The following is a 9,870-nucleotide window of genomic DNA, read 5'->3' on the forward strand; positions in this document are numbered from 1 at the left end:
GCATCTCACGATGTAGGTAATGATTTACAGGTTGATGATTCAGAGCGCTAGGATTCTCGTGCCAACTATTGGGTGATCCCCAGTTCTTTCGGGGCATTATCATTACTACAGTCTTCAGTATTTTCAGACAGTCAGTGTTTCCTGTACAAATTAGAGGCTTCATAGACTAGAGTAACAGCTAGAGAGAGTCGCAGGATTTTCATATTAAGCCATGTGGGCTACAAATATATTTTAGAATTGTATTAGTATTTCCGTACTTTGATTTATATCATCCAGACTTTCAGTATATCATTATGTGTTAGTTTATCTTCCGCAATCAGTATGTTATGATATCACATGTTGATTCAGCCAGCCAGTTGGTTTGCTCGGTCGCATGTAGTCAGGCACCGGGTGCCGTGATACCTCCAGGCCCAGGTTCGGGGCGTGACAAAGCTTGGTATCAGAGCACTAGGTCCAAGAGTCTTAGGGAGTCTATGAAGTCAGTGTCCAGTGGAGTTTCCTTTCTAGAAAAACCTCGATTTCAAGTCGTTATAGGCGATATTTCGAGCACCTCGAAAGGTTCATAGCCAGTTGTTTTCCTGTTGAGGGAAGCCTGTTTTAACCGGTTCTTTCCAAAATATATTCGAAGTAGTGGCCTGCGATTTTTGTTTAGCGACAGTCGGGCATCCCCGAGTCGCGTTATTTCGGCTGTATCAGCCGTTTTGACCGTAGTCATATGCGTTTGGCCGTAGCCATTTTTGATCCCGAGTGATAGTTTAGGCATCTACATCGAGGGTATGCCCTTTCGGGATTCTTACAAATGCGACGTATAGCCTAAACTTCGGGGTTTTCACGCCTGTTGAGGTCTTACAGTTTGTCATGCCTGTTCAGGTCTTACAGTTTGTCATGCCTGTTGAGGTCTTACAATTTGTCATGCCTATTGAGGTCTTACAGTTCTTGGGTGAAGTAGAATGGACCTGGTTATGCCAAGTCTGCCCGTTAAGGGTCTTACAGTTTCGGATTTTCCAGCGTATGGTGACTGACGACAGCCTCCGAGTCATTAAGTTGTTTAAGCGTGAAGACCGCTTCTTGTGAGCTCGGAGTTCCCTTATAGGGGCTTTATGAGCCCGGAGTTTCGATCCTGAGATCGCGCGAGTGCCTAGTCGTAGGCATCGAGTCTCAGAGTATTTCGGAATGCATTCGGTGGAGGGGGGCCCCTGCCGGGGATACACTTGAGATTTCTTTTTCCGAAGAATAAATTGCCGAGAAAATATCCTTTTATTGCTTGGTATAGATGTACATTATTTCTCCATTGTGAACTCAACCCGTGCGTGCACGGCTTCTCGGACCGTTTTGGCCCAGCATATAATTCCCGATAGGGGTTTGGTCCGCCATATCTAGGTCCTCCCGATGGGGGATGCTCTTAGAGGAAAACCATCGTTCGTTGTTGGGCTATCGGAATAAAGCCCGTGACATCATCGAACCTTCTTCTGGTATGCTGTTCTGCCAATAATCTTGCTGACAAGGTTCCTTTCGGGGCGGAAGCCCGGCTGAAGGGAGGAAACACGGCGGTCGCCTATATGAGGCCTAGGAATCTCCAGGTAGAGTCTTGAGAACCTCCGAATATCTTTGCCAGCTGTCTGCGTTCAGGTTAGTAAAAAGAAAACGAAGGAGCAAAAGCAGTTCTTTCTTATCGCGGGGTGTGTAAGCGATGTTCCGGGACTCCGTATGTCCGTATCGGCTTATTCTAGTTCTGCCCTTTGCGAGGAATCTCGTTCCTTTGTCGAGATGGGACCATCGATGCCTTCGGGTAGCGCGTCGGTGGTCGTCTGAATAAAACATTTACACTTTGCGCTTCCTTTGATGGTGTAAAGCCTGAGGTCCCAATTCGGACTCAGGCGGGCTATATTGAGAGAACGGTCTTTTCGGCGACTTATCATTTGGAATTCACCAAGTATTCGGGATGTGGGGGCGATTTGGTTTGTTAATGCGGACCGCCCTGTTGACCTTTGGTCCGATACCGTCGTTGTGGCTGACCGAGCTTCCTAAATCTATGAACACATGATTTATTTAAGATTAAGCGGATGAGGGAGAGGTTTACCAATGTGCTGGCGCGACGCTGGGGTGGAGTCGTGGTGCCCTTTTCTCCGGATGCAAGAGTATCCTTGGAAATATTTCCCTAGATCTGTCTTTGTCCCGGTGGAAGGTATATTTACTTCCCATGTTATGAGTTCTCGGAGGGCGTCGTCGCTCCTCCATTGTCATGGTAATACGTCGCGGCTTGTTTACTTCATCCTTCCCGGTAGTCTTCTTTCCTCGGGGCCAGATTTGAGCTTGACCGTTCGATAGTACTCGTCGGCAATTTTGACTGAGTAGTACGGCTGTCATATTTTCGGGACGGGAGTCATTCGTGGCCCTGTTGCCGCTTGCGTCCTGCGGATTCCACGTCGGGTTGTGGTTTTTTCGAAGGGGCCTTGGTCGAGTAGGCCTGAGTCACTCAGCGTCCCTGGTTTTGCTTATGGTGATTACGATATTTGGCATAACAATGTTGAGCCCGCACTCTGCTGGACGAGGTTCGCCTGCTGGCTGTGCCTCATCGTATCTGGTTCCGCTGGAGGTTCCCCGAGGACGTCGCCCTGAAACTACTCCCCTACCGTTGCGAGGTAGGTTGGATCTTGAGGCGTTCCTCCCATTAGCGGCGCATGGATGGTATCTCCATCCGTTTTGCATTAGTTTCTTCGTGGAAGGCCTGCTTGGGTGTGCTATTTCTGCAGAGGTTTCTGGATGGCCGCTCATGGCCCCCATTAGTGGTCGGTGCTGGGTACGGACGCATGGCGAAATCTCGGCCAGGTATCTGGCTAAACGTCGTTTGAAATGACCTGGTGTCGGTGGGTATGCTCTGTTTAAACCCCGAGCAAAGGCCAGGGTTGTCTGTTCATCAGAAGCCGGATGCGATCTCATTCGTCCTACCAGGGAGCAAGATGCGACTTCTTGTGGTGTTTCTTCCTTTCTTTGTTCGGCCTCCGACTTATCGGTTTCCGCCGCTGCTGCTTCGATGACATCGGTGTATGTTTATGCGGCGGGGTCATCTTGAAAGTTGCTATTTTTGTCCGTGCATGCGTGACCGGTGGTGCGCTCGTCGAGGGAAGCTGTCTCTGATGTTGCTATGCTGGGGGCCCTCGGATGGCTTTGCAACTGAGCAATGGCCCAGTTGTTGTGCCTGCAACATTTCAAAAATAACGTGAAGACTAACTTCCTGTTCTTCCTGGGTCGTGGTTTTTTGAACTTCCTGTCAGTCATTGTGTCGTGCGCTTCTGTCGGTGTGAGAAGTTTCGTTGACTTGCTGTGCGTCCTGTGAGTCCGCGTCTGCTAGTATTGGTCAGGGTGCGTTATCGGGATCCTGTAGTGGTGCTCCGGCAGCCGGGATAGCTACACCATTTTCCCCGTGATCTTCGAGGCGGTCGTTCTCACTCTATTCACTGAGCCGGACATTTTTACCTGAAATCAAAGGATCTTGGGCAAGAAAAGTGTAAAAGATGATATGCGTTTGTGTAATGAAACTAGCAAGAAAATAATCACTATTATTTTTATCCCCACGGTGGGTGCCAAACTGTTTACCGTGAAAATGGTAACGACAATTAAATTTATGAAATGGGACTCTAAAAATACATGATCTATTCCCAAGCTAGTTTTTAGAGCAGATGATGTTAATAATATGAAATTTAATGATGGGACATGAGATAAAACGAGATAACGATCGAACCAAAGGGCCTGCTGCCCGGATGTAAGCTTGGTCGATGGGGACTTTGAGGTCGTCCTCAAGGTCGAGCTCGGGTTATCGAGGACAATCGAAAGTAGTATAACAGCTAGAGATATAATCAAACGAAGCTATTTATAACCGAAACTAAGTTGTACGATGAAGAACACATATAGAGGCAAAGAACACATATAGAGGCAAAGGATATCGAGGTATCCTCGATATCAGTGAGAGCCAATAAGTTTTAGTAAGAAAAGAGAGAGAAAGATATTATTGCACTTTGTAGAATCGTTGGAGCAACATCAGTCCCTTACAAGGTAGGGTGAGTCCCCTTTATATAGGAGGGGAAACTCGGTTACGAATACATGTATATTTAGTTTACGAAATATGGAGATGTGATGGCTTGACTCGACGCCCCAGTGTAGGTTATGGATAGGCCGGCCCTGTCAGACTCAATTGCGTGTCTTGGGGGATTCCCCCTTTTGTCTTTATCTAGGCCTCGAATCGGACCTTGACAAGCCCCGAAGGAGAGGGCTAAGTCGTGGCTTCGTGTCCTCGGGGTCTCGAGGTACCTCCCCGAGATGGCTTGATGGCGGGAAATTGGGCCCTCTGATTTCACCGCGTACAGATAGTCTTCGCGTTTCTTATAACAAAGTGATGGGAAACGATTATGACCATTGACTCCTCGAACTCCTCATGGCGATAGTACACTGCGATTCTCATCGTGGCGCAATCTTTTATGATAGATGGCATATCTCGTAGACTCATGCTCAGTACTCTGTCATTTCCGTTCTTCAAGGTAAATGTACTGTTGTCGATTTGGTTTTTCAAGGATGCAATAATTGCATTCGTCAGTTAGTTTTCAAGAGCCTCGACGGCCGTGTTGTTGCCCCCTATAAATGGGGTGCCTTGGCGTTATTTTTCCTATCCCAGTATCTTCATCGGCATGCTTACCTGTCCCTTCTTATTATCTTTTTCTATCTTTGAACATCATGCTTGGGGCTTACAGCCTCAAGGCCGTTAGGAAGAGTTCCTTTAAGTCGAGCTATGGCCCTTCGCCGGGACGTCCCATTGTTGAGCAAAATCGCGTTGTCCCGCTATGGTCGTTGGTATGTTGGTGTTTGCTGCTGTCGTTGGCCCGAGGTGGCGATGGATGGGGAATCAGTCTTCCTCTTATGCAGATAGTCGCTCGGATTATACAGTGCTGCTCACCTTCATATCCCGGCTTGATGTGGAACTTTACCCCGAGTCGGGAGCTTGCACGGCTTGACGCTCTAAGAAGTGGATCCAAAGTAGCCGTGCAAGCGGGACCGAGGTTTGTTCGGTCTGCTGTCTCTCCGAGGCTCCTCCTTTTCTTCTTCTCCATCTCCTCCGGCGGGAATCCCTTGAGGGATTAAGCTGGGAACCTAGAGGAGGTTGAGGTCGAAGGGATCACCCTCGAGGTTGCTACGCTCGAGGATGCCGATACCGGAGATGCACCCTCGAGGGCGAACTGGGCTCCCGGGTTTCATCACATGTACATCCCTTCGTTCGTTCGCTCTAGGGTTAGACTCCCATAGGCTTTCGCAATTGTATGTAATGACTCTTCGAGGGCTTTTGTAAACGCATGCCATGACCCCTTGGGGACTGTTGTACACGAATTTTGATGAACATGAATATATTTCTTTGATTTTCGCCTTTAATTTTTGCCTAGTAATTGCATGTGTTCATACCCTTTGAGGCCCTTTGACTGCCTCCTTTTACTTCTTGGCTGCTGATATTTGGCCGGGGTGCGAGCATTCTTTCAGCTCCTCCACTGATCGACATGGCTCCCTTTCGAGGCCATCGTTATACCTCGGGGTAATCCTGGATTGATCGGATAGGTCTGGGCTGCTTGGGCCTTTTGAATCGTATGGAGATAATGTGTTGGATTTCGGGGCCTTCGAGGATGTTATCCTGGATGAAGGCCAACTTCGGGTACCGGGGGGTCCCCTTTGATTTTCGATGAGGACAGCTTCCTTTAGATATGCACGAGATAGATTTTTTCCTGAGGGGTTGCTCACACTCAGGCACCGCTTCGAACCTTTGCGGTGCTTCCGTGATTGGAGCTTCTTGCGTTTATTCTTTCTCTTTAGAAAGGTAATCACAAAATCTGAAACTACCTCGCGTTGAATGGCGGCATGGAAAGCTTCGCAAATTCCGATTTCTCTTTGGTGGGGATCCTCGAGGCGGGATGCTATCTCGAGCTCGGAGATAATGTAGATGGTTCCTCGAGTCTTGGGTTCTTGTCAAAGTATACTCTCGGGATTAGGTATCGCCCCATTGGACTATACCGATGTCGTAGGTTCCCCGGGGCATACTCCGAGTAGGCGAAACGTTGCCGCTTCTTAGCATATACATGGGGCGGCCTCGATTTCTTCGCAGGGCTTCACTATTTTTAGGTAGTTGCACTCCCGCTTTGGCATAGGGTTCCTCATTTCCTCAAGTGCAAAAAGTGTTAGTGCGCGCTCTTGCTTTGTTCTGTTAGTTTTACCATAGCCATGGCAACTACTTCGGGGACGGCATGGCAGAGAGCGGAGAGTGTTGTTCCCGGCGCTCAGGAGCCAAGGGATTTCTTTCTGAAGACGGTATCTTTGATAAGGGGCGAGCATTTGGAGATGGTGAGAAAATTCTGCGGATGGAGTGAAGGGATAGCGCTGCAGGTGCTTCCTTCGGGAGAGAATATTACGGATTCCACTGACGGATTCTTGAGTGTATACCTGTATCCTTTCGTGTTTGGCCCCCTTGACAGGGTCGTACTCGATTTTTGCTTGAAGTATCGGGTTACTCTGGCACAGATACACCCGTCGTTTTGGCAGGTGGTGCTGATGATGAGGTTCTTTGCAGAGAAAGCCGATCTTGAATTCACACTCGATCACCTCATCCGGTTATATCGGCCCTTTCATCACCAGGGCCTGCTAACCCTGAAGTGTCGTTCATCCCCGCCCTTTGTTGTCGATGACGAAGAGGAGAGGGGTCAAGAATGGGCCGGTTGGTTCGTCCGAGTCCGGACGATCGACATTATCCCCGTGGATCTTTTGCCGTTTCCCGAAGGGTGGAATTATGCACGTGAGTGGAGCGTCTGGTGCTTTTTCAGGTTGTACCTATAGCCGAATTTAGTTAAATAATACCTTGTTGTAGCAACTTCATGGACGCCAGGCGAAGTCTCTGATCTGCCAGGCTGGGTCCGGAGGCTGGTGACCCATTCGTCCTGCGACGAGCGTCGGTGGCGAGCTGTGCCTCGCGTCAGGTGGGGAGCGAAATACCAAGGTATGTGCGCGTGCTGCCTTTGCCTCGGCCCTCATATATTTGAGGTAATATTTTCCCCTTTTTACTTGCATTGGATCTACCGCTTGCAGGCATCGGGCAGTTCCTTGGGATGAGACAGTGTTCTTCCAAAGAGGGGAAGGAGTCGTTGACCTCTCTTCCCGCCCCTCGAGGCGATGGAGCTTCTAGTGGTGCTGACCAGGCCAGTGTCTCCAAGGAGAAGGCATTGTCTGAGTCCGCTGCCCCCGGAGTACCTGATTCTAGGTCGTCGATGCCTTCGAGCAGATATGCTTTTCCCGAGGCTGGCTCTCCCGAGGGCGAAGGGACAGGATCAACAGAAGTATGCTCCGACTTCGAGGAAGTCAGCCGGCTTCACTTCGTGGTGAGTTTAGGCACAGTTTCCCTGTATTCCACGTCCTTCGTTCGTCATTGAGTTTTCCTTATGCAGGCCTGTGACCGGCTGATGTCTGAGCTAGTCCGTCAAGGGGCCAAGTTTCAGAAAGTTCAGGGTGAGGGAGAATCTCTTAGGCTGCTTAGCGAGGTGAAAGAGGGCGAGTTGTTGCATTGACGATGCGAAGCGTACTGGTGCTCGAATTATGAGAGTTATTTGATGGAGCAGGTAAATTTATGTAGCTCAAGCTTCGCTTACTTCGTCCTTTTTAGGTTAACGCCCTTCTCTGTTATATCAGCTGCAGAAAAAGGCGGAGGCCATGGAGTACCTTAAGGGTGATATTGATAGCGCCAGAAGTGCTTGTGGCGAGCTAAGGGCTCAGGTGCAAGCTCATGTTTTAGAGGAGGCAAGTGCCTTGGCCAAGGTTCCTGCCTTAGAAGTCCAACTTTGCTTGGCTCGAGATAATTCCAAAATCCAAGCAGATATGATCGAGAAATTGGAATCCGAACTTTCGAAGACCAGGGCCGATATAATTGACGCCCGGGCTAAGGCGATGCTAAGCCGAACCAACGCTGATCAGGAGATGGCGATCCGTATGAAGGATGCCGCGGACGCTTAGGCCGAGCTGAAGCGAGCCCTGACTGGGAGAAAAGGATCGAGGAATATGTCCGTTGCAGATCCCAAAGGGAAGTACTCGAGGAGATTGGTGCGAGGGGCTTTATTCTTTATGATGAATTGGATCGAGCAAGGGCGGATGAACGTGACGCGTGGTCATTTCTTGCTGACGGGGCGGGGAGTGAACCCGGCGAGCTGTAGCCCTTCGGAACGGATCGTAGATTGTGCCGTTTTGTTTCTTCTTTTTTGATATATGTAGAACATGTTTGTTTATGGAGAGTGTGTCTCCTCCCCCTTTTTCCCTCTACGTGCATGAAATAGGAAGATACTTTGAAGCCTTACTTCATCCGCATCTCTTTCTGTTATTGCCTTCGACCAGGCCGGTTTCGATGTTTGGCGGGATCCTCATAGGTCCGGGACTAACCGGGCTAGCCCGTGGCTCCTAGGTGTGGTTCTTGATGCGAGCAAGCGTTGCAGTCCCTGCGCTTTGTCCGGCCGTTTAGGTCCAGTCTCCGAGTCATTTTGAGTCGAGCTGTTACTGGCCTTTAAGCTCTTCCCTGTCTGCACGGGCGGGTGACGGTGGCCTTCTTTGCCTCGGGTCGAAATGATCTTATAAGCGGGTGACTCGGAGGCTCACTCGGCTGGCGATCGTGGCGTTTGTGTCGTGCCCTTAGGCATGCTGTAGTTTTGTGCTTATTGCGGGTCCAATCTCCGAGTCGCTTTGCGATTCGGGCTGTAATTGACCTTTACGCGCCTTTTGATTTCCCGAATGGGGTAGTGCTTTGCACGTTGTTTTGGTCGTTGAGACCTTTCCGTATGTGGCCCGGGGGATTCCTTAGTTAACTATTTTTGGATCCGGTCTCTGAATCGGGTTACGACTCGAGCTCACTTTAATCCTCAAGTTGTCAATTTTGGCTGGCGACAAGGGCTCTTACGCTTTTTTGTCGTAGAGACCTTTTGATATGTGGCCCGTAGGCTTGTTTAGTTACTATTTTGGATCCGGTCTCCGAAGCGAGTTACGATTCGAGCTCACTTTAATCCTCAAGTTGTCAATTTGGTTGGCGACAATGGCTCTTACGTTTTTTGGTCACAGAGACCTTTTGATATGTGGCCCGTAGGCTTGCTTAGCTGGCCACAATGGCTCTTACGCTGTTTTCGCCCGTGGGCTTTTTGTAGGCTTATTTTCCGCTCGTTAAGTTCATTTGAAAGATTTTTGCCTGACCCGTCGTTGGTTCTAGAAAAACCTCGATTTCAAGTCGTTATCGGCAATATTTCGAGCACTTCGTAAGGTTCATAGCCTGTTGTTCGCCTGTTGAGGGAAGCCTGTTTTAACCGGTTCTTTCCGAAATATATTCGAAGTAGCGGCTTGCAATTTTTGTTTAGTGACGGTCGGGCGTCCCCGAGTCGTGTTATTTCGGCTGTATCAGCCGATTTGACCGTAGTCATGTGCGTTTGGCCATAGCCATTTTTGATCCCGAGTGATAGTTTAGGCATCTACATCGAGGGTATGCCCTTTCGGGATTCTTACAAATGCGAAGTATAGCCTAAACTTCGGGGTTTTCACGCCTGTTGAGGTCTTACAGTTTGTCATGCCTGTTGAGGTCTTACAGTTTGTCATGCCTCATTGAGGTCTTACAATTTGTCATGCCTATTGAGGTCTTACAGTTCTTGGTTGATGAAGAATGGACCTGGTTATGTCGAGTCTGCCCGTTAAGGGTCTTATAGTTTCGGATTTTCCAGCGTATGGTGACTGACGACAGCCTCCGAGTCATCAAGTTGTTTAAGCGTGAAGACCGCTTCTTGTGAGCTCGGAGTTGCCTTGTATGGGCTTTATGAGCCCGGA

Source organism: Nicotiana attenuata, chromosome 7 (genome assembly GCF_001879085.1).
Source record: "Nicotiana attenuata strain UT chromosome 7, NIATTr2, whole genome shotgun sequence".
Lineage (NCBI taxonomy): Eukaryota > Viridiplantae > Streptophyta > Magnoliopsida > Solanales > Solanaceae > Nicotiana > Nicotiana attenuata.